Genomic DNA, 24,786 nt, shown 5'->3' with positions numbered 1-24,786 from the left:
CCGCCTCTCGGGTTCATACCATTCTCCCGCCTCAGCCTCCGGAGTAGCTGGGACTACAGGCGCCCGCCACCACGCCCGGCTAAATTTTTGTATTTTTAGTAGAGACGGGGTTTCACCATGTTAGCCAGGATGATCTCCATCGCCTGACCTTGTGATCCTCCTGCCTCAGCCTCCCAAAGTGCTGGGATTACAGGAGTGAGCCACCACACCCGGCCTTTTTCTTTTTTTTTTTTTGTGGAGACTGGGTCTCATGATATTGCTGGGGGTGGTCTCAAACTCCTGGGATCAAGGGGTCCTCCAGCCTTGGCCTCCCAAAGTGCTGGGATTACAGGTGTGAGCCACTGCAACTGGCCATTGACCTCTTTTATTTCTGATTTGTCATTTGTATCTTCTCCTTTTTTATTATTCTGCAGTTTTGATGAAGTTGTATCAATTTTATTGACTTTCCAATGACTATATTTTAACTTTCTATATTTTTACTGATTTAAATTGTATTTCTATTCTTTATTATCCGCTTCCTTTTGCTAAATTGGTTTTATTTTGTTGTTGTTGTTTGTCTTCTTTCCAGTTTCTTAATGTGGAAATCTATACTACTGATTTGAGATTTTGTTTTAGGATTAAGTACTGAATGCTATAAATTTCCCCCTAAACACTGATTTGGCTGCATCCAACAAGTTTTAATATATCGTATTTTCATTTTCACTTAGTCCAAATTTTTTTCTTGAGACTTTTTTGACCTTGAATTAATTAGAAATATAGGTAATATTTATTAATCTATCTTCAAATTCACTAGCCCCACTGTTATTTCCATTCTGCTGTTGAGCTTTTAATTTTCAGTTATTATATATTTTAGATCTAAATTTTTCATTGAGTTTTTCTTTATATCTTCTATTTATCTGTTGAGACTTTCTACCTATCCACTTATTTCAAGAGTGCTCACTATTATTTGCTGCAACATTTTGATAATAGGTCCTTTACATCTTTTGTCAAGTAATTTCAATATCTGTTTTGTGTTAGAGTTGGCATCTGTTTATAGTCTTTTTCGTTGTGAGCTAAGATATTCCTGATTCTTCAAATGCTCACTAACTTTGTATTCTATCTTAGACATTTTCTTTTTTTTTTTTTCTTTTTTTTTTTTAAGATGGAGTCCCACTCTGTCCCCCAGGCTGGAGTGAGTGGCGCAATCTCGGCTCACTGCAAGTTCTGCCTCCCGGGTTCCCGCCATTCTCCTGCCTCAGCCTCCCGAGTAGCTGGGACTACAGGCACCCGCCACCATGCCTGGCTAATTTTTTGTATTTTTTAGTAGAGACAGGGTTTCACCATGTTAGCCAGGATGGTCTTGATCTCCTGACGTCGTGATCCACCCGTCTCGGCCTCCCAAGGTGCTGGGATTACAGGCATGAGCCACCGCGCCCAGCTGACATTTTCAGTATTTTGTTTAAGACCCTGTATATTGTTTAAATCTTGTTAAATAGGGGAAATGTTGGCATTTTCGTTTGGGTTGGCAATTAACAAGATTATGTTCAGATCCTTCAAGCGTGTGCTGTGATTTTAATATCAGTTCAGTTTTAACGTCATTGTAATGCTATTAAAAACTATCCTGTGTGAATACCACTCAGTTGCCTGTCTGGGACTAACAATACTCTCTCCATGAGATCAGTTCTCAAAGCCTTTGGCATGCTTTTTAGGTCCAGTCATCCCATGTACTTCTCAAGAGTGAGCTCAGGGGATCATAAACAAATTTGTGAAGTTTCTTTCCCGAGCTCCTTCTACTCCATGATCTCTGCTGCACTTTACAGTTCCCTGAAGCTCTCCTTTTCTGTGCTTTGTCCTCAAAGCTGGATGTTCAGTTATATTTTAGGCTGAAGAAATTCTAAGCCAGGGTACAGAGTATAAAAGACACAGGTTACCAAAAAAATTCTCAAGAAATTAACACTTTTAGAATCTGAAAGTTTTCATAATAAGAAAACCCTTTTACTATTCGTTTGAATAGCAAATATTTCATAATGAGAATACCAGGTTGTGGACATACACACAATTATATGCTAGCCTTTGTAGTTTGCAGTTTTCACATATAAGGAAAAATCTAAAACTTTTTAAATGAGATGATTGACTTTAAATAAAATTTGGGTATATTTTACATTTGGTGCCTCTAACATTCTTTTCTCCTGTCCATTGTTCTCACCTTCTACCTCTAAAGTCTATTCTTTGCTTCTCTTCTTCTCTCACCTGCAGTTAACTAATTGCTTAAAAAATCAGCAGATTACATTTTAAGATGTTATTTCTCCCAGGAATATTTGCATTTCAATAAGTTTCCCTTGTAGTTTAAATCTTTGAGACCCAAAGGAATAAGTCTTTAATGATGAAAATGAAAGGTCAAGGGGTGAAGCATTTAGTTGCATAAGCCCTTTATGCTCTCCTGTATACCTGCTCGTTTCAGGGAAATCCTTTCATTCATCTCACATGGGAATGAGATAAAAGAGACAAATAAGGAAAAACACAAATGCAAGTACAAGTTACTTGCAGTGCTTCTAGATATCTTTCCTAAAAGTTATTACTCAAGCAATTTTTTTCCCATATAAGTAGGTGAAAATGTGAAGCAATTTACATATCATTTTATTACTTCATTAACTATAACTGCAACAGTGTGAACTGTAAAGTAAATGTGAACATTCTGGAAAAGTACTTAACGTATAACGCAATGCATCTACATGTTTCTATCTACATTTATGATTATTTAATATAATCAACTAATTCTGTTTAATATGAATATATTATACAATTTTCCTATATACAAATTGGCAGATTAAATTTAATTAAGGCTATTTATTGAAAAAAATACAGTACCTTGTAAAACTAGGGCCAAAATTTAATATATACATTTGCCAGTGTGCAATGCATTTTTAAAATCTCATACCACTTTAAATCCCACATAAGTATGTATGTGTGTATATATGTATTTGAATATATAGTTTACTTTATATAAATGTAAAAGATTATACAAATACACTGCAGTACCTCCATTAAAATTAAGATTTTTATCATAATTTCAGCGTATAAAGTTGACAAAGGCATAAACATTCACAAAGCAAAAATTTAGAAAAACTCAACCATAGGATGTACTTGGGGTTTTAGTATACCTGAAAATTAGCATGAGCCTTCTAAGTAACTTGACCTGCACACCTATCCAGCATCTCCAACATATAATCATTAAATCACTCCTATCAATAATCCTCTCTTTTGCATCATTAGACTTTCTTTTGTTGTTATCCTCATCCCCATGTTCTAAATATACTCATAAAGCGCTAATTTCATTGGAGTGGTATCCTTAGCTGCTTGCTACCTGTTGACCTAAAGGAAAAAACTGAAGCAAACTTAAAAGATTAGAATTTATCTGGGCCATGTTTGAGATTTACAACCAAGAAGCAAAGATTCAAGTGGCATGATAAGCAGAAGTTACAAGTAAATTGTTATTATTTTGTATTTGTTTTTCTGTTTTAGAATTTTCATTGATGTTTACTAATACATTTTATTTTTTATTTTTATATATTTAGGGAGTACAAGTGCAGCTTTCCTACATGCATATACTGCATAGTGGTGAAGTCTGGGCTTTTAGTGTACCCATCAACCAAAGAGTGAACATTGTACCCAATAAGTAGTTTTTCAACTCTCACTCCCATCTCACCCTATTTGTAGTTTCCAGTGTCTATTACTTCACTCTGTATGTGCATGCCTACCCGTTGTTTAGTTCCCACTTATAAGTAAGAACGTGAGGTATTTGACTTTCTCTTTCTGAGTTATTTCACTTAGGATAATGGCTGGCATTTCTCTCCCTGTAGCTGCAAAATATATGATTTCATTCTTTTCTATGGCTGAGTAGTATAAATGGTATAAATACGTATCACATCTTCTTTACCCAATCCTTCATTGATAGACACCAAGGTTGATTCTGTATCTTTGCTATTGTGAATAGTGCTGTGATAAACACATGAGTGCAGGTATGTTTTTGATATAATGATTTCTTTCTCTTTGAATATATACCCAGTAGTGAGATTGCTGAATTGATTGGTAATTCTGTTTTTCATTTATTAGAGAAATCTCCATAGTATTTGTAAGGTTCTTGTACTGGTTCAAACCCCAAGAGCACGCCAACAGAAAACATGAGGGGTGTGGAGCAACATGCTGTTTTAATGAGCGCCTGGGTGCAGACGGGCTGAGGCCTAAAATGGCGTCAGCACCAAATGAGGACAGGGCACGGATTTTATGGTCTCCTGTAAACAGGAAATGTCCCAGTCTGATGTGACTGCTACATAGTACCCAGACGGCCTCTTTCTCAATCTTCAGGGATACGTGTCTTCTGGCCAGGGTAGGTGGCTTCCGGCTTTCTCAATCTTCAGGGATACATGTCTTCCGGCCAGGGTAGGTGTCTTCCGGCCGGCTCTCTTCCTGCTTCTGCTATCTTGCTGGCACACGCTGCTGGCACAAGTAGCATTGCACCTGGGGACTGGGCCTGAGAAGGGAGGAGTTACTCATCCCTTCAAGCTTTCAGGCCCTGGGGAGAATCTTCCATTCCTGTCTATTTGGTTATAGAAAAAAGGGAAAAGGGGTGACTTTCTCAATAACTACTTTAGGCGTGACATAAGGGGTGGCACCTTGGAAAAAGAAAACCTTAATTTTGGGGGGTATTCTTGAGAGATGGGTTGGTATCCATGGTGTCATTGTAGCAGGAGCATCGTCTGGATTGTCTGGCAGCTAACTGTAGTTTCAACAAGAGTTTTAATGGCTTTTATTATTAGTGGAATAATATAGGGGAGAAACAGGAGGAACCCAATGATGAAGATTACCGTCCCTACCAGCGTTTTAAATTCTCCTAAATTAAAAAACCACCATCCTAGAAGGTTTGTTGGGTCCCATCCCTTCCAGGTTTGGACTGGTTTATGGGCTACTTTTCTGATGTTTGAAGCGATTTCTAGTACTGCTTCTCCGTTATTGTCTGTGTTAAGACAACAATTGGAGATATTAAACTTGCCACAGGCCCCACCCTCTTCTGCTAATAAGCAGTCTAGTGCTAGCCTGTTTTGATAAATTGCTGCACGCATTTGGTTTTGTTGTTGTGTGAGCATTTCCAGGGCTAAGGTGGTTTGGTTAGTGATTATCTCTGGAACAGCCTGTAGTCTAATTATTCTATTTAGCATATATATAGAAGGGTGACAACCCCATGAACCATCCTCAGCCCAAGTGACAGGACCATAACATTCGATGATCTGTTGCAGAGGCCATTCATCCTCTTGCCATCTTTGGCTTCCTCCTACCTTTAAGGATCATTTTTCTTTGTTTAGGTTATTATATACAGGGACTCCGAGGGTGTTGCCTGCTGTTAATGTTTTGGAGGAAGTAGTAGCCTTGGGGCTACCAGGTGGGGAGTCCTTGGACTCTCATTGCAGTTGGCATGCTGAGTATCACAGTGTCAGGGCCTGTCCACTTCGGTTGTAGCTTTTGGTGAGGGTCGGATTGGCAGATAAACATGTCTGTGCCTGCAAGACAGTTATGTTGAGAGGACAAGGAGGTGTCAACAGGGAGAGGCACGGCCTCATTTGCTGCTTCACGAACGAAAGACCATGTCTGGATTAAGGAGGGGAGGTAATTCCCGAGTGGCTCAGAGTCTGGCAAGGGTGGAGGCCCTAAGACAAAAGTTCAGCCATGCATGATTTTAAAGGGACTATAAAAAGAGGGTGCTTTTGGTGTTGCGCAGAGTCTTATGAGGGCGAAAAGGAGATGTTTTGTCCATGACTGGCGGGTTTCTAGAGCCAGCTTGGTGAGTTGCGCTTTAAGGACAGAGTTAATTTTTTTCAACTTTGCCTGAAGATTGAGGCCTGTAGGGTGTGCGGAGAACCCACTTTATTCCCAAGGATGTAGAGATGTCTTGGGTAATTTGGCTGATGAAGGTGGGCCCGTTATTGGACAGGATGGATGTTGGGAGTCCAAAACAGGGAATTATATACATGACGAGGGTTTGTGTGAGGATATTTGCACCTTCTGAAGTTGCTGGGAACGCTTCTACCCACCCGAAGAAAGTACAGACAAAGACTAGAAGATAGCAGAGCCATTTATCGGGCAGCATGTGAGTGAAATCTACTTGCCAATCTTGCCCAGGTACCTGGCCCCGGGCTTGGTGGGTAGGAAAAAGGCAGTAGCCAGAGGGAGCCCTGGGGTGACACTGAGTGGCAGATAGAGCAGGACTGGGTAATTTCTCGAACACGGCTGGAAAGGTGAGCACAAGTGAGAATAGCACAGAGAAGTTGCAGGAGAGGTTTGTAACCAATATGGAAAGAGTTGTGGAGGCTTTGGAGGATAGAGATTATTTGAGAGTGAAGAAGAACGAAGCACCCTTCCTTGACATACCATGGTCCCTGCCTTTGAAGGTTTTGGGCTCAGAAGTCCTCCTTTTCTTCTGAGAAGTAAAGTGGAGAGAACAAGGACAGAGACAGAAACTGGCCTTGCACGGGTTGTAGGGCTACCTGTTTGGCTACCTGATCTGCCAGTGCATTTCCCGTTGATATAGGATTGTCTGGGGATTGGTGGCCCGTGCAATGAATGATGGCAACTTTCTGTGGGAGCCTGGCAGTTTGAAGGAGCTTGCTGATGAGAGAGCCATTTGTGACAGGAGTGTTTTTTGCAGTTAGGAAACCCCGTTCTTTCCAGATGGATGAGTGTGAGTGCAATATGTGGAACACATAATGAGAATTTGAATATATGTCGATCTGTTTTCTGGCTACTAGAGCAAGAGCACAAGTGAGGGCAGTGAGTTCAGCGTTTTGGGAGGTGGTGCCTAGGAGGAGCAGATTGGCTTCAGTAGTGTGAGGGAGTGACACTATAGCATAGCCAGCATGTCAGCATCCTTGATATCGGATGGAGCTGCCATATACAAACCAAGTAAAGGAGACATCTGGAAGGTTAGGTTTGGAAAAGGCATAAGAAAGATTTGAACAGTGTTCACACAGAAGTGTGTAGGGTCTTGGGTGGTTGTAGCTTCAGGTAAGAGCATGGCTGGGTTTAGACAGGAGCTGGTTAGCATGGTGATGTGGGGAGTTTCTATGAATAGAGCATGCAGCTGCAGGAGCTGTGGGGCAGAGATGAGACTTAGTACACTGTGGTGAGCTAGCAAGTCGTTGATGTTATGGGTTGAATAAACTGTTAGGTTGGCATGGAGAGATAGTTTTAGGCTTTCAAGGGTGAGGACAGCAGCTGCCACCAATGCTCAGAGGCAGGTAGGCCATCCAAGAACTGTGGCTTCAAGCTGTTTAGAGAGGTAGGCAACAACCTGGAGGGTGGGGGCTGTCTCTGAAACCTTGAGGTAGTACACACCAGGTGAGCTAACGTGAAAGGTGGGTGTCAGAGTTTTCCCACGTAAAGCCAAAGAGGTTTTGGGAATCAGGGTGTAAAGGAATTGTGAAAAAAAGCATCCTTCAGGTTTAGAACAGAAAAATGGGTGGTATTGGAGGGAATTGCAGAAAGGAAAGTATATGGGTTAGGAACCACTGACATACTGAGAATACAGCTTGGTTAATGAGCCTGAGGTCCTGGACTAATTAACCCTTAGACTGGGTTAGAACACCTAGTGCAACTCCATGCCATTTGTAGGTATAGAGGGAGAAAGGTTTGGTGAGGTCTGGGAGAGTGAGGATGGGCGCTGAGATGAGAGCCTTTTGGAGTAGATGGAAAGGTTGGGTAATAGGCTGTGCAGGTTTTAAAGGCTCATGGAGAGGGCCTTTAGCAGCTTAGTATAATGGTTTGGCAAGTAGAGCGAAGGAGGGAACCCAGAACTTAAAATATCCTGCTAGTCCTAGAAAAGAGATAATTTCTTGTTTAGTTTGCGGAGGCAAGAGGGACTGGAGGAGGGATATGTGGTTGGTTGTGAGCCCTCAGGTTTGCGGGGTAAGAGCTAGGCCTAGATAGGTGACTGAGGGAGTGAATATTTGTGCTTTCTTAGGGGATACCCAATACCCCTGTTCTGCCAAGAAGTTTAAAAGAGAGATAGTATGGGTGTGGCAGTCTCTTTGAGAGGGGCTACACAGAAGCAGATCATCAACATATTGAAGGAGAGTGGACAGTTCTAGGGATAAGATACAGAGATTGTGAGCAAGGGCCTTTCCAAAAAGGTGGGGGCTGTCTCTGAAACCTTGACGTAGTACGCACCAGGTGAGCTAATGTGAAAGGTGGGTGTCAGGGTTTTCCCACATAAAAGCAAAGAGGTTTTGGGAATCAGTGTGTAAAGGAATTGTGAAAAAAAAAGCATCCTTTAGGTTTAGAACAAAAAAATGGGTGGTATTGGAGGGAATTGCAGAAAGGAAAGTATATGGGTTAGGAACCACTGACATACTGGGAATACAGCTTGGTTAATGAGCCTGAGGTCCTGGACTAATTAAGTTCCATCTGGCTTTTTAACAGGTAGAACTGGTGTGTTAAAAGGGGAGTTTGTTGGGCAGAGTAGGTGACTGGCAAGGAGGTGAAAAATGATAGGCTTTAGGTCTGCGAGAGCGGCTTGGGGGATGGGATACTGCTTCTGTGATAGGAACTAGGTGGGCTCTCTAAGGTTAATGCAGACGGGGGTGTGGTGTTCTGCAACTGAGGGTGTGGAAGTATTCTAAACAGCAGGATTAACTACGGATGGGGGATAAGGAAAAGTTGCATGTTTTAAGGTGTGAGGTTGGAGGAGTAGAAGAAAGTTAGATGCCCCGGAGGGGTCTGGGTTGATGCATAGGGTACTATGGGGAGAATGGAAGTGGAGAATAGTGTGGAGTTTTGAAAGGATGTCTCTTCCTAGGAGTGGAGTTGGGCATGAGGGCAGGACTAAGAAAGAGTGAGTGAAAGAAAAGGTGTGAAGGGAACAGAAAAGTGGAGGGGTGGCTTGGGGTTTGGAGACTTGTCCATCAATTCCCACAACAGAGACTTGGGAGGACTGGGTGGGTCCTAAAAAATTAGGTAAAGTAGAGTAGTTTGCTCCCGTATTAATGAAAAAACATACTGGCCTACCTACCACCATCAGAGTTACCCTTGGCTCGAATGAAGAGATGGTAGTTTCTGGGGCATCCGTTCCAGGGCACCATCAGTCTTCAGCAGCAAGGCCAATGAGATCTGAGTAGGAGGTTTTGGCTGGCTCAGGAAGGGATGGGGGCAGTCCTTGAGGAGGCCACTCACAGTCTGACTTCCAGTGGGGTCCTCCACAGAGGGGCATGGCCTGATGGGCTTACCTGGGTTTGGGCATTGTCTGGACCAGTGGCCTTCATTGCCACACTTGGATCCAGCGTCAGGTGAAGGTGGATTGCTAGGAGGCTTCTGTGGGGAGCTGCTGCCCCATGGGCCTGCAGGGCCCCTGATGGCGGAGGTAAGCATTTGAAACTCTGCCTATTTTTGCCTTTTACTTTCCTCATCACAAGTGTTAAAGACTTTGAAGGCTAAATTAAGAAGGTCTCGTTGTGGGGTTTGAGGGCCGTCGTCAAGCCTCTGAAGCTTGCGCCGGATATCGGGGATGGATTGGGAGATGAACCAAAGGTTTAGGATAGTGGTTCCTTCTGGGCTGGCTGGGTCTAGGTTGGTATACTTTCTTATGACTTCAGTTAAATGAGAGAGAAAATGGGCTGGGTTTTTGTCAGGACCTTGGGTGATTTCTGAAAGTTTTTCATAGTTTACTGCTTTATGGGCACGCTTTTTGAGTCCTGCAAGGAGACACACAATCATGTGGTCTCAAGGCAGCATCCTGAGGCCCCGTCTTGATAATCCCAGTGGGGGTCCTGGTTGGGGACCGCCTCTGCAGCAGTAGTCCGGGCAAGAGCTTGGTGATGAATTCTATCAGCATGCGCCTGAGCTAGAGTCCAGATACGGTCCTGGTCTTCCGGGTTTAGGGTGGAAGAGAGTATAACGTAGAGGTCGTGCCAGGTTAGTTCATAAGACTGGGTAAAGTATTGAAACTCCCTAATATAAGAGGTAGGGTCTTCTGGGAATAAACCGAGTCTTTCGTTAATTTGAGAGGTAAGTGAGGGAGAAGGGAACATGAACTCTAACAATACCTTCAGCTCCTGCTACTTCCTAAAGGGGGCACTCTAGCACCAGCGCTGAAGTAAGGGTGGGGCATAGACCAAAGATGGCGCCTGAGAGAGTATGAGTGACAGAGAAGGAAGTGGTTCCTGCTGAGGGTTTGAATGGGGGAAGAGGGGTTGAATTAACAGGCAATGGAGGATAGATAGGTGCGTAAGGTGGTGGGATGGGTTTACAAGCCTCAGGAGAGGGCAATAGGGGAGGAAAATGGGTACAGGCAATACTAGAATTGTCCTGAGGAGAGGGCAGTGTAGGAAAAGAGGTGGATACTGCTAACTGGGAAGACGCGGCTGGAAAGACGGCAGCTGAGAAGATAAAGAGGAAGCTTGCGGGGTGAAAGAAGACAGTTGAGAGGGAGATGTAGGGGCTAGGAGGGGTGGACAGCAGTCTGCTGGATCCAAGGAGGATAAAGAGGTAGGGTTGGGAGGAGAAAGGCGATCAGGGCAGCGAGAATGGAGGGGAATGATTAGAACAGGTGAGCAAGAATTGCAGAGGTCGGGCTGTGTCTGAGTGCAAAAAGGCCTGGACATAAGGAATTTCTCCGTATTTCTCCATTCGTTGGCAATAATTTCATAAATCAGTTAAAATTGTAAAGTCGAATGTTCCATTTGTGAGCCATTTGGAGCCATTATCCAATTCATATTGTGGCCAGACTGAATTGCAAAAACAGACAAAGCGCTTAGGGTGGATATCTTGCCTGAGGCCTAAGGTTTGCAGGTTTTTATGAGGCAGCCTAGAAGACCGTCCTTTAGAATGGAAGACTGGGAATTTCCCGTAACAGAGGGTAGGCTCAGGAGAACAGGTTAAAGGAGACAGTCCTGGATGCCAGAGGGAGACGATAAAAGGAGTGACTGTCACAGCTGTCTTTTTCGTTCCCGGAATGGGATCAATGGCTTAGAGGTGTTCCCCTAAGACCAAATGATTAGCGAGTGCCTGGTACATGCTGGGGCCTTCTTGGACCAACACTGGATTTTTCGGACCGGAGAAACCAAGAGAGGCCATGTGGATTTTTCCCTGTTAATGGGGTTCCTGGGAAACTTACCAGTAGGCGAGATCAGTGACCCATGTGCATGCACGAAAAGGCGACTGGAGGCTGAGGAGCTTCCTTTGTATTGCCGCTGTGGCCTGCTCTCCAGGATGGAGGGGTAGGTCCACAGGGGACGCAGACCTGAGCCCCTCCCGGGTTTCAGCACCAGATGTAAGGTTCTTTTATCAGTTCAAACACCGAGAGCGCGCCAACAGACAACACGAGGCGGTGTGGAGCAACATGTTTTTTTTGTTTGTTTGTTTTTGAGACGGAGTCTCACTCTGTCTCCCAGGCTGGAGTGCAGTGGCACGATCTCAGCTCACTGCAACCTCCGCCTCCTGGATTCAGGTGATTCTCCTGCCTCAGCCTCCTGAGTAGCTGGGACTACAGGCGCTTGCCACCACGCCTGGCTATTTTTGGTATTTTTAGTAGAGATGGGGTTTCACCATGTTAGCCAGGATGGTCTCAATCTCCTGACCTCATGATCCGCCTGCTTTGGCTTCCCAGAATGCTGGGATTACAGGCGTGAGCCACCACACCCAGCCCAGCAACGTGTTGTTTTAATGAGCACCTGGCTGCAGGGGGGCTAAGGCCTAAAATGGCATCAGCACCAAATGAGGATGGAGCAGGGGTTTTATGGTCTCCTGTAAACAGGCAGTGTCCCAGTCTGACGTGACTGCTACGTAGTACCTGGACGGCCTCTTTTTCAATCTGCAGGGGTATGTGTCTTCCAGCAAGAGTAGGTGTCTTCCGGCCGGCTCTCTTCCTGCTTCTGCTATCTTGCTGGCGTATGCTGCTGGTGCAAGTAGCCTTGCACCTTGAGACTGGGCCTGAGAAGGGAGGAGTTACTCATCCCTTCAAGCTTTCAGGCCCCAGGGAGAATCCTTCAGCATTCTCCATAAACGTTATACTAATTTACATTCCCATCAACACTGTATAAGCATTCCGTTTTCTCCACATCCTTACCAACATCTGTTATTTTTAGACTTTTTAATGATAGCCATTCTGACTGGTGTAAGATGGCTCAAGTTTTGGTTTTAATTTGCATTTCTCTGATGTTTATTGATGTTAAGCACTTTTTCATGTGTTTGTTGGCCGATTGTATGTCTCCTAATGAAAAATGTCTGTTTATGTTCTTTGCTTGTTTTTAATGGGATTATTTGTTCTTTTCCTGTTAAGTTGTTTGACTTCCTTGTGAATTCTGGATATTAGCTCTTGTTGGATGCATCATTTGCAAATATTTTTTCCCATTCTGTAGACTGTCTGTTTACTCTGTTGATTATTTCTTATGCTGTGCAGAAGGTTTTAGTTTAATTAAGTCTCATTTGTCTATTTTTGTTGTTTTTACTTTTGAGAATGCAAAAATCCTCAACAAAATATTAGCAAATATAATTCAATAGAACATCAAAAAGATAACACACTATGATCAGCTGGGATTTATCCCAGGGATACAAGGATGGTTCAACATACACAAATTAACAAACATGACACATAACATAAACAGAATTAAGCATAAAAACAATATGATCATCTCAACAGATGCAGAAAAAGCATTCAATAAAATTCAGCATTTCTTCATGATAAAAATCCTCAACAAACTAGGCATAGAAGGAACATACCTCAACATAATAAACACCATATATGACAAACCCACAGCCAACATTATGCTTAATGGAAAAAGCTGAAAGCATTCCCTCTAAGAATTAGAACAAGACAAGGATGCCTATTTTCACCACTCTTATTCAACATAGTTCTAGGAGTCCTGACCAGAGAAATCAAGCAAAAGAAAAAAAGAAACATCCAAATTGGAAAAAGAAAGTCAAATTTTCTCTGTTCACTGACAGTATGATCCTATATCTAGAAAACCCTAAAAACTCCACCAAAAAAACTCTCAGATTTGATTAATGAATTCAGTAAAGTTTCATGATATAAAATTAACATACAGAAATCAGTAGCATTTTTATACACCAATAATAATCTAGCTGAGGACCAAATCAAGAAGGCAATTTACAAAGCTACCAAAAAAGTAAAATGCCTAGGAATATATTTAACCAACAAGGTGAAAGATCTCTATAAGAACTATAAAACACTGAAGAAATCATAGATGACACAAACAAACAAACAAAAAAATCCCATGCTCATGATTGGAAGAATCAATATCATTAAAATGACCACACTGCCCAAAGCAATCTAAGATTCAATGCAATCTCTGTAAAATTCCCAATGTCATTTTTTACACAATTAGAAAAAGCATTGCTAAAATTCATATAGAACCAAAAAGAGCCCAATAGCCAAAGCAATTCTCAGCAAAAAGAACAAAGCTGGAGGCATCACATTACCTGACTTCAAATTATATTACAAGGCTACAGTAACCCAAACAAGATGATACTAATATAAAAGTAGACACATAGATGAACAGAACAGAATAGAGAACCCAGATAGAAAGCCACACACCTACAACCAACTGATCTTTCACAAAGTCAATAAAAATATACACTGGGGAAATGGCAGTGTATATTCAATAAATGGTGCTGGGAAAATTGGATAACCACATGCAGAAGAATGAAACTGACACACACCTCTCACAATACATAAAAATTAACTCGCGATGGATTAAAGACCTAAATGTAAAATCTGAAACTATAAAAATCCTAGAAGAAAACCTGAGAAAAACTCTTTTGGACGCTGGCCTAGACAAGTGGATTTTTAAAGGAAAAGAAGGGGCAGTTCCTACATTGTTTACTAAGAATTTACATTAAAACAACAAGCTATTGATTGGCTATACATTATTCTTTGTATCACAAATTCTGGAAACATAAGATAATGGCTGAGGCAACTAGTCAGGAATGAAATGTTTTTAAACAATTGTCCCCAGGCATGGATGTAGAGGGCATAACTAAAGTCCCATACTCATGTTTCTCTGGGCCTGATAAATTTTGTATATCTTACATAATTCTCAGATTGTTCTGGGCTAGTTTTCTTTTTCATGTCCCTCTGTTGGTTAAAAATCTTCCCACAGAAGCATTGATGATCGCCCTCTGCTGAGATTAGAGTAATAGATACTTTTGTCGGGCATGGTGGCTCATGCCTGTAATCCCAGCACTTTGGGAAGCCGAGGTGGGCAGATCACAAGGTCGAGAGATTGAGACCATCCTGGCTAACACGGTGAAACCCCATCTCTACTAAAAATACAAAAAAATTAGCCGGGCGTGGTGGCAGGCACCTGTAGTCCCAGCTACTAGGGAGGCTGAGGCAGGAGAACGGTGTGAACCCGGGAGGCGGAGCTTGCAGTGAGCTGAGATAGGGCCACTGCACTCCAGCCTGGGCAACAGAGCGAGACTCCATCTCAAAAAAAGAAAAAAAAAATAGATACTTTTTGTCCCTCAGTTCTGGGGAGACTCGTTCCTCAATAGTCCACAGTCACTGAATTTTTTAACAGTTGTCATTTTTTAAATCATCTCTAGTCTTCAAAATTTCATAATTTTTGTTTTATTGGAAGAAATAAAACAATGAGAGATAAAAACCTATTCCTTTGAGAAGTCAACTAAAAACTATAATTACATTGAGGCACTTCTTTACAGACTTGCTATGGCAGGAAATAATTCAGGATTCAGTCCAAATTGTAAGAAAATAATGAAAACTCAAAAACAATGGTCAGGGCTAGAATTTAACAACAGGTGTACTATGGTTGTCTTCCGAAACCTACTTTTCTTCTGTCTCACATTTCCCTTTTCTACCAAAAGAGAAATCAGAATAAGACCAATTTATCAGTGAAATAAGTTCTAGACTTTTATGATACTTAGTTTGATTATTTGCATGAAGTTCAACAAAAATAGTGATTGCCCATATAGGCTCTTTTTAAATTGGCTTTGCTAGAACTTTTTCATAAGGAATCTCAGATTAGACTTTTTTAAGCCTTTTGAAACTAATAAGCCAAGGCAACAATTCACCAGACTGTGCCTGTAATACCTGTACAGAAGTAGAAGAGGATATTAATGCTTCTTTTGGATTTATTTACACTTCTGATTCTGAATCTCTTTATACAAGCACACTCATTTGAAGAGAAAATAATTTGATTCTGTGTCACTCTGCAACTAGAACCTAAGTCCTTAATTGGCTGAAACTGTGCATACACTGGGCTAGAGAAATGGACTTGTGAGAATGTAAGTCCAGTGCATAATATTGAACCCCAACAAACTGGAATTATTTAGGTATTTATCCAACATTTATTTAGAGATAATACTGAGCACAACGAGAGAAAGGGATATAGAGGAAAGAGCACTTTCTTAGTGTTACCAGGAAGTGAAGGATCCTAGGTTCTTGTCTTCTTGAAGGAAATAATTCAGCCAAGAGACCAATTAGTAAAGGAGCCAAAAAGGTTTATTAAGGAAATAAAGGTACACTCCAAGAGAGGAGCAGGCTCACATGGCTAGGAACAGTCCTGAGAGCTCTGTGTTGAAGTTTTTATTATGTCAGACTTTTTCTTTAAGTTCCCACCTCTATCTTAAGTCTCTGCCTTTTTCTTGTTTCCTGCTTCTGTCTGAAGTCTCCGCCTTTGTTATCCCCAAGTTCCTGCCCAGGTTTGTTGGATTCTCCCTTGCTGTCAGTAGATGTGCATATGTGGGGCCTGATGAGCAATATGAATTGTACCTAATGGTAGTGTTGCTAATTACTGCCACCTCAGGAAGGTCATATAGTGGTCAAATCTGTACTTATTGTGCCTGCACGTCTTTCAGGAATTTTCCTTTTGTCCCTTGTCCCTTCTTATCAGCATGTAGCTAGCTATATTCTGACCAGCTCAATCATAGAATGAGTAATTACTGGGTGTCTTAAGGGGTGTTCTGTTTTGCCATAGGTATTTCCCTTCCTCTCTGCTCAGTTAGCATGCATGTTTGGGGTGGTCTCTGGGATGCAAGACTTTCTAGAGCTTCCTCCCCTGGGAGCTCCCTTTCCTGCTCATGTCTGTCTGTCTACTCTAACAGTAATGTTTAGTTTGTCTTCTATTTCCCCGAAAAATTCATCTTTGATGAAAAAGTCTCAAACCATGATTCATTAAAGAAAATAAAAACTTTTTGGCTAACCAGGCCCACCTTCCTTAGAGGCAATGTATTGATTATTTATTGCCACCCAAGCCCACCTCTTGCAATCTTACCTTCAGCTCCAAGTGGCTCATCAAAATATTTTCATATGTTCATATTCTACCTGTACCAGACCAGGTCCACAAATATACTTTTGCTCATTTTATAATATTTCTAGTGCTTTAAAAGTGTTTCCATCCTTGCTGCACCTCTGGAAGTTGCCCAGCAACATTTTTTATAGTGTCCATTCAGATTGATACTTCTCCTGCCTTCTCTGTTAAAGTCCCTCTGTTGTATTATTTGGGGAATACACCTTCAACCATCCCCTTCCACATACATGTATGTTAAACATACATAGTAATCCACAAAGTATCAATTTAATTTATGAAATACAGTTTTCTATGTAGCATCTTTTATTCAGGTCTGTGATTTAGGAGACACAAAATAAGCATAAAGACTGATTATTGCCTTTACTACAAAGTCCATTATGCACTCTTCCAAAAGGTACTTATATTGGGAAAATGTAATTTTTAAAAGTAACAGTGAATATGTTTTAAATCCACCATGTGCTAGAATATGTTTTAAACTTCTGAGTCTTGGAAGAACTGTGAGTTTTATTCCTAGCTGTACATAGGAGACAGAGAAGATGAGGGGAAATGAAATGGCCTACATATGTAACAAAAAACTACATAACCAACATTTTTTGTTAGTCCATCTTTGGCATATTTACATAAGGAGAAAAAACAAAACAAAATAAAAACATTTGAAATAGCACAAAGACCCTTGTCTTATTAGCTTTTCAGAAGCTTGTTTGTATAGATGTCATGGTGCTCTGTTTGGAATACAGCGCCAAACCATCACATTCCATTATAATTAACTGGGCAGCATGTGACTGTTCTACTGATGGGCTGATTTTGAGATGGAAATTTTGGAGGAATCCCATCAAATGCTGGAGAATGCATACACATTTGGTATAAAGGAATTATAATTAAACTTCAGTCATCCTCTCCTACAGAGAACATTGAATTCGAGTCAAAATTGGCTTCTATTATGTTTAAGTCTATCACAGGCACTGGGGGAAGATCATTAAGACACTAGAGCAATGTGAAATCTGTGGGCAAATGTTCTACTTATTATAATGTGTGGGTGAATTTAAAGCTGTCCCCAGGATGAATGCAAATATAGTCTATTGTGATTCTCACCAGTATTAACTGTGCCACTAGAGTAAGGCCTCAGGTCATGTAAAGAAACTCCACAGAGTGCCCAGCTCTCTCTCTAGAAGCGCCTACAGAGAATCAAGAAAAATAAGGAGTCATTTTGGATATGAACTTAATCTTCCTCTACTTTTCTCCCTTCCCCACACTTAGAATCAGATTCATTTATCAAAGTTTCCCATATCCATATAAGAAGCCACTCCCTTCCTGTCTTCTTTTAAGCAAAATTGCTTGTGGAAGAGGAAGAAAGCCACCTTTCTGTTGATGGCTTAGGAAGGATGAGTCTACCTTCCTATTACTATGATTCATTCTTGTCAAGCACCATTAGAAGAGCAAAAGGATAAGTTTGACTCTTCCCCTTTCCAAAAATAACATTTACTCTATTTTCTGTGACTTTTATTTTTCTCCAAGGATTATAATTGTTGTTGCTCAGAAAAATTGAAGAAGCTTCAAGGTCCCCTTGGCATGTTCCCACTCCCTACTGTTTCTCCCAAAGCACAGGGTAAAGTTGTCTGAAGTTCCCCTATCTGCCTTAAGTCTCTGCCCACCAAGGAGAACAATTTTTTTTCCTCCTCCCTATAATCTCATTATCTATGGCAGAGACAAGACAAAGAACGTAATCATATCTGACCCAACTCTTACAAGATAATGCCTCACAAGCTTATTCAGATTCCAAAGAGAACTGTTTATCATTTAACCTCTGTTCTCTATCCATTCATTCTTCCTAATAATCATTTATTGCCCCTCAAGAGAATTCCTCTTCTCCCACTTCCCATAACTGGTTTTGTGAGAATCTAAGCCCTTATTCCTTCTGTAACCTCAAGATGGCATATAAGCTTCTGTATCTCCTTGGGAAGTTGACTCTTCATTCTGAAACCTCTTGTGTATACACAGTAAGTAAGTTTTTATGCCTTTTCTTTAATTAATCAGTCTTTGGTTAGTTGATTTTTTCAGGGAAACTTTACAGGGCCAAAGGCCTTGGTTCCTACACAATGTCTATTTTAGCATGACATATTCTGTATACACCAATTAAACTAGCTTAGAAGTACTATAAAGAATTGATACAGTCTCCCGTATCAATGAGATAAAGCAAAGACCCCTTTTAGGGGCCTGCTGGGACCTCTTCCCAAGCAGAAAATTTAAAAAATACATATCTCTAGTCCCTTTAAAACAATTCTAGGCACCTAGTTAGCAAAAATAAATGAACAACCTGATAACAAAGAAGATGGCAATAACTTCAACAATAGCCTCCCAAGCAAGTCAGAGTCACATGGTGTTTTGGTTGCCTCTGAAAACTAAAAGATTACATCTGAACATATGGACTTGAGTTGTTTTTCAGAAACCTGGACTCTCCAAATGACAAATGCCAAACATTCAGGCCTGGTGGCTCACGCCTGTAATCCCAGCACTTTGGGAGGCTGAGGCGGGCAGATCACAAGGTCAGGAGTTCGAGACCAGCCTGATGAACATGGTGAAACCCAGTCTCTACTAAAAATACAAAAAATAGCTAGGCATGGTGGCAGGTGCCTGTAATCCCAGCTACTCAGGAGGCTGAGGCAGGAGAATCATTTGAATCTGGGAGGCAGAGGTTGCAGTGAGCCGAGATCATGCCACTGCACTCCAGCTTGGGTGACAGAGTGAGACTTCATCTCAAAAAAAAAAAAAAAAAGAAAAGAAAGAAAGAAAGAAAAATGCCAAACATTGTCGCATATACCTCAGATAAGAGAAAAACTAAGAACTAGTATCTGATCACCATTCTTTGCCCTAAGTTTCTTCCTGGGGGTCCTGGGGAGCATCATGCCTACAGGCTAAACCTTAACATTCCTTTCTGTTGAACCCCAAGCTTTTAAACAAAGCATTGCTTCCTTAGCCTATTGCAAATCAAAAACAAATCTCTAAATTCACCTATGACTTGTGAGCCCTACTTCAAGATATCCCACCTTTTTGGGCCAAGCAAATATATAAACTCTTTATGCTGATTTATGATTTTGCCTGTAACTTCCGCTTTCTTAAAATGTACTCTTGTCTTAAAAACCTTTGCTTGTAAGTCATCGGGAAGTTCAGATCTTCAGCATTAGCTGCCCATCTTCCTTGCTTGGTGACCTATAATAAATGACTCACTTTCTTTTGCTGAAAATCCTGGTGTGTTTGCCTTTTTTTGTGTACCAGGCACACAGATCCAAGCCTTGTTTGGTAACATCAATAATTAAACAGTAGTCTTTGTCTTTACACACATGTGTGTACACATACACACACACACCCCTTACCTCACAAACAAAAATTAATAGATCCTGGTTCTTTCCATCTAAAGAATCCCTAGATTTTTTAACACATGCTCCTGAATAATTTCAATTTCCCAATCACCATTAACTTTTGCTCTTTCATTCAGCAGGTAATGTTTAACATACTGCATATAAAACACTGTGCAAAAAGACCATGAAAAAGTAACGTTCTTTTTCATCAAGGAGTATACAGTGAATTGGAGGACAAGTATACACAGTGTGATAAGGGCTATGATAAACATGTACAGAAAACAATGGGAGCACAGACAAGGGGCACCTCACCCAGGCTGGCAGACGTGGTAGTGACAGGAAAGGGGAAGAAACTGTCATGAGTGACCCTTGAAGGACAAACAGAATAAACAGTTAAACAGGTGAAAAACAGGAAACAGTGTAAAGAGAAGGGACTTGTCAGCTTTTGTAAGTAACTTGAATTTTGGGACCCCAGTTTTTTTATCCATAAAAATTGGATAATAATTATCTAGGGCACACCAACATGTCTAAATGTGTGTGTGTGTACGTGTGTGTGTGTGTGTGTGTATGTGCATGAAGGGTGTACCCATTTTGGTTGGTACCTTCTCTGACTCCTCAGCTAACCTCATTACATCAGTAAGAAGACAAATTAGGATAGTGTATGTGAACATACAAAGTAATCTATACAATATAAATTTAATTAATTAAAATCTACCAGGATGAATTTGTTGCTTGAATCACATGTTGACTTAGAAAGATGCTGAAGGTAAAAAGTGGAAGAAGAAAGAAGAAAACTAACTTACATAGAATTCCTATTATGCACAGCATGAACAAGGTATTTATACCTTTTTTATAGTCCCCAAAAAACCAATAGATAGAAATATGCAATTGAAGGAGCCCAGGGAACCTCACTCCTAAATATGGCACCGTTGTATGATGATTGCTTTAAATTAAAGACCCTTAAAAGTCAGAAGAGGCTGGAACAGACTCTACTCTGATATTCCCCTATCTACCTTAAGACTGCACCTGCCAAAGAGAACACAATTGCCTTCTATCCCCTCCCTGAAATCTCATCATCTGTCACAGAAAAGAAGATTAAGGAATGTAACCACACCTGGACAGACTTTTTCACAAGATAATATCTAGTTCATTCAAATTCCAAAGGGAATCATTTACAAGTTAAGGATCTATTCATTCTCCCTAATAATCACTACCCCTCAAAAAAATCACTGCCATTTTCCATCTCCCCCTATAAAGAAGGGTATATAAGCATCTGGGCTTCATTGGGTTATTGGATAACCACACTTCTGCGATTTTCTCCCATGCACATTAAATAAATTTTGTACACCTTTCTCATATTAATCTGCCTTTTGTCAGTTCATTTTCGGTGAACCTTCAGTAGGCAGAAAAGATAATCTCCCTCCACCTCTACACTATCATTATTTTCCAAAGGAGAAAACTCATAAAAGTTAAATATTTTTCCCATGGTAAAACAGCTAGTAAGTGGAATACTCAGAATTTTAAGTCAGTTGTTCTAAGTTCTAACTCTTTTCATACTCCTATGTGGCAAAGAGCAAATGTTGTGGGAGTACTTCATCCTCATACCATAATCACACCTTTATTTCTTTGACTCCCTCCAAAAATTACACCTGTACTTGGTCTGGTTCCAAAACAATCAGTGATGCCAAGGACAAGATCAGAGGCCTTTGGACTTTATCAAAATCAAGGGGTAATGCTGGGTCTCCTCTGAACAGTGCTTCCTTTGCTTAAGAAAAGCTGTGGCTAATGTCCTATTCTCCTCCCCACTCCAAAGCAAGAAAAGAAAAGAAGGAAAAAGCCAAGTTATCAGATTTAGAGAAAATCATGTGAAGACTCATGCCTTAGCTCAATTTCTGCAGTCAACACTATGCACTAAGAGCTGACTATGTGTTTAGCACTAGAGAAATGCCAGTTGGCATCAGAACTGGACTTCAAGGGATGAGTGAGACTCCAGGCTGAGAGAAAATGTAACTGTCAAGGCACAGAGGTGAAAACACCTAGGTAATGCCTGGGAAGTACTGATAAGTTCAAGCTGGTTAGAAAATAGATCATGAGAATAGAGATATCAGTCTATCTCCCAAATATCTCACAATTCTGTCTCTCTCTCCACCTCTACTTCTGTGGTCTTTGTTAAATATCAGGACTCTTTATAAGAGCTTGTCATTATTCTTAGTATGAAAAGACACAGTAACCTTAAACTATCTTACTTTTCTAAATTCTACAAAAATATATTTGACCATTTAGTACTTAACTAGGACTCCCCCAGGACCTTAGACGGGGCCTGAGAAGTGAGAGGACCTGATGCTTATTTCATTATCTTTATGTTAATCTGCATCTGGGGAGTAAAGGATGAAGTTGATAGGGAAGGAACAAGAAAATAGAAGATAAATTATATCATCAGCACATGTCAAGAGAAAAGTAACCGTAAGACAAACATCCTTCCCCAAATAACAAGAAATAAATATCACGGAATATTTATATAAAAAGGCTGATTTTTTTCTAGAAATGATGATATTGCCCTAAATCAGCAAAATTAAATGTTCCACCATCAGTAAAATTGCTTGCTCAAATATTAAGCCAAGTTATAATCAAGTTTAAAACTTATATCTTCACTCAGAATAAAGGGTAAACATATAGGGTCAGCCTTGGAAAGCTGGATAAACATTTGTTCCTATGAAACAGAAAGAATAGCATTAACAAATTTAAGAAAAAAAAAGGAGAGGGGACTTTTCATACAATAAAAGAAGATATCTGAAAATAATAGAAAATATTTGTATTAATCCAAAAGTTCTTTGCTTGCCCTTAGTATATCTTCCAATAAATTGAATTATTGAAGGAAATGTTATTATATATCAAGGGAAATGACAATATTATTTACCCATAGCTTGATTTCTTGTATCTAAAAAATTGTGAATTTAGTACTTACAAATATAAGAGACATAGTGACTGAAGCCACATTATAAATATCCTTAAAATTATCCTCTTGTGTCATTATCCACATATGAATATTTCTTATGATAGCATACAACTTTATTTACTTTCTATTATCTGGAAAAATTATTAACATTTTAGACATGAGCTTGTCAAATTAAAAAAGCTCACAGCAACTGTTTCACATTAGTTGCAAAAGTCATCACTTGGCCAACATTTAAAACTAGTTGTCAAAATAAAGACAAAAACTTAATAAAGAATGATATACTGCCAATATTATACCATGCATAAGACTGCATAATTTTAGCTGTCTTTGATGGACCCAAGAAAAAGATTTTGAATAAAATAAAGTAGTAAAATGTATTGCAGAGACAATTAGCTTCATAATTAGGAGCATTTGCCATGATGTACATGGGGTTCTAAATATTTGAATTCATATTAAAACTGATAAAACGAAGAGTGTTTTTCTCACTAATGCCACAACTTAGGACTAATTTATAGAAGAAACTACCTATAAAAGGCTTTTGTTATGGTAGTTGCCATTATGTCACCAAATAAATGCACTTGGATTGCATCCAAGACTGACTACCCAGTCTTCACCACTTTGCAAAACAAGTTTTCTTTATGAAACAAAAATGTCGAGGCAATTTCTAACTTGCAGTGAGTTGTATTCTAAAATATATTTTGCAGGTGGCTGTTTGTTAGATTCACAATGATTTCCATGGTGCCATACTTGGGGGTCAACTAAAGAAATAAATTTAACCCACAATATCCCAGTATTATAGAATAAATTATGAGAATTATGTACTGTGTATAACAACAATTCTCTGGAAACTACAGTTATTGATTTTTCTAAAAATGTCAGGAACACACCCCATATTTGCCGCAGCCGGATAGGAAATTTCCCTTCCAACTCTATCTCTGCTTAATGGGCAGTTAGAACAAAGAGTTTATCAGCTTTAAGCTAATGCAGGAGTTGTGAGAGTTAGAGTTGAGGAAGAAAAGTTGAAAGGCATGATTGCTACAAACTGAGGGTCTCTGGTATAATAGGGCCTTAGAAACACATCAGTAGCCATTTGCCACTTATCTCTTTTATTTCTTCTTGTCAACCCAAGGATAAGTTAGAATGTAAGATTTCTGATAGCATTGTCTTTGAATTATGATCTGGGTTTGTTCCCTCTCAAGTCTACTTAGAAACAGTTTCTTTTTTCCTATTTCACTTTTTCAAAAATAAACCAAAAAAGACTATCTGAGATGTTTTGCTTTCTTTGAGTTTTATCTGCTTAAATCAATTTTTACTGCAACTCACAATGAGGAAACAGAATTTTTTATGAGCCTCTCAAATTCTTCCTTTTCATATAGATTCAGTTATCTTCATACATAGTATTACAGTAAGCTTGTTTGTCAGAACCAGCTATGAGAGATAGAGCAACTACTTTTGATTAAAAATAGTTTAATTATCGATGTTTTAATGTAATGTTTAAAAAATAACTTATAATGGATTTAAGGTTAGTTCTATAATAAATGACTTCTTTCTTGCAGTCTGATGTGTTTTTGAAAAGTGAGAGAGAAAGTGCTGGAATTGTGTATATATAAGTTGGGAATTCGACAGTGCCTACAGCCCTTACTTTATCAATGCAAACATGATCATATGTCTTGAGTGACAATGTATAAAAAATGTAGAGAAACACTCCTGTAGAGAAAGATGGAATCTTCGTAGACAGAAAGAACTGGAGAAAGAAAAAACCTTTTCTGAGTTTAATAGAAATGTGAGGATCTTGTTTTCCTGGGCATTTGATTAGAGGCCTTAGGGTAGAGTCTAAGGGAATGCACTAATTGGCATGTGCTCAGTCTCAGCATTGGGATAGCAATGAAGGAGAGATGGGAAAGCATACCTTAGCCTTTTACCATTTCATTTTAAAGTTCTGCTTCATAGGACCCTATCTTAGATAATATCAGAAGCATGAGAGGAAGCTGGATCGTTTCCAAATATTAGTTAAGAAGGAGGTTAGTGCACAAAGTAGAGAAAGTGAAAAAAAAAGTTGAAGGATTTTCCAATGTTTCCACTAAAATAGGAGAGATATTGAAACTATCTTTGCAAAGATTATGACAGTGAGAGAAATCTAGCATGGCTGGTTCCATCTTACTTC

At 40.0% G+C, this 24,786-nt stretch overlaps 1 pseudogene; it reads right to left on the bottom strand.

Annotated features, from left to right (window-relative positions):
* Positions 1-9,048: 9,048 nt before the first annotated feature.
* The window catches only part of LOC134729925 (uncharacterized), a 75,213-nt pseudogene continuing 59,475 nt past the window's right edge, over positions 9,049-24,786 (bottom strand).

This window comes from Pan paniscus, chromosome 2 (assembly GCF_029289425.2).
Source record: "Pan paniscus chromosome 2, NHGRI_mPanPan1-v2.0_pri, whole genome shotgun sequence".
NCBI classification, from domain to species: domain Eukaryota; kingdom Metazoa; phylum Chordata; class Mammalia; order Primates; family Hominidae; genus Pan; species Pan paniscus.
Note: the sequence above shows the minus strand (reverse complement) of the source record. Positions and strands in the feature narration are given on the sequence as shown.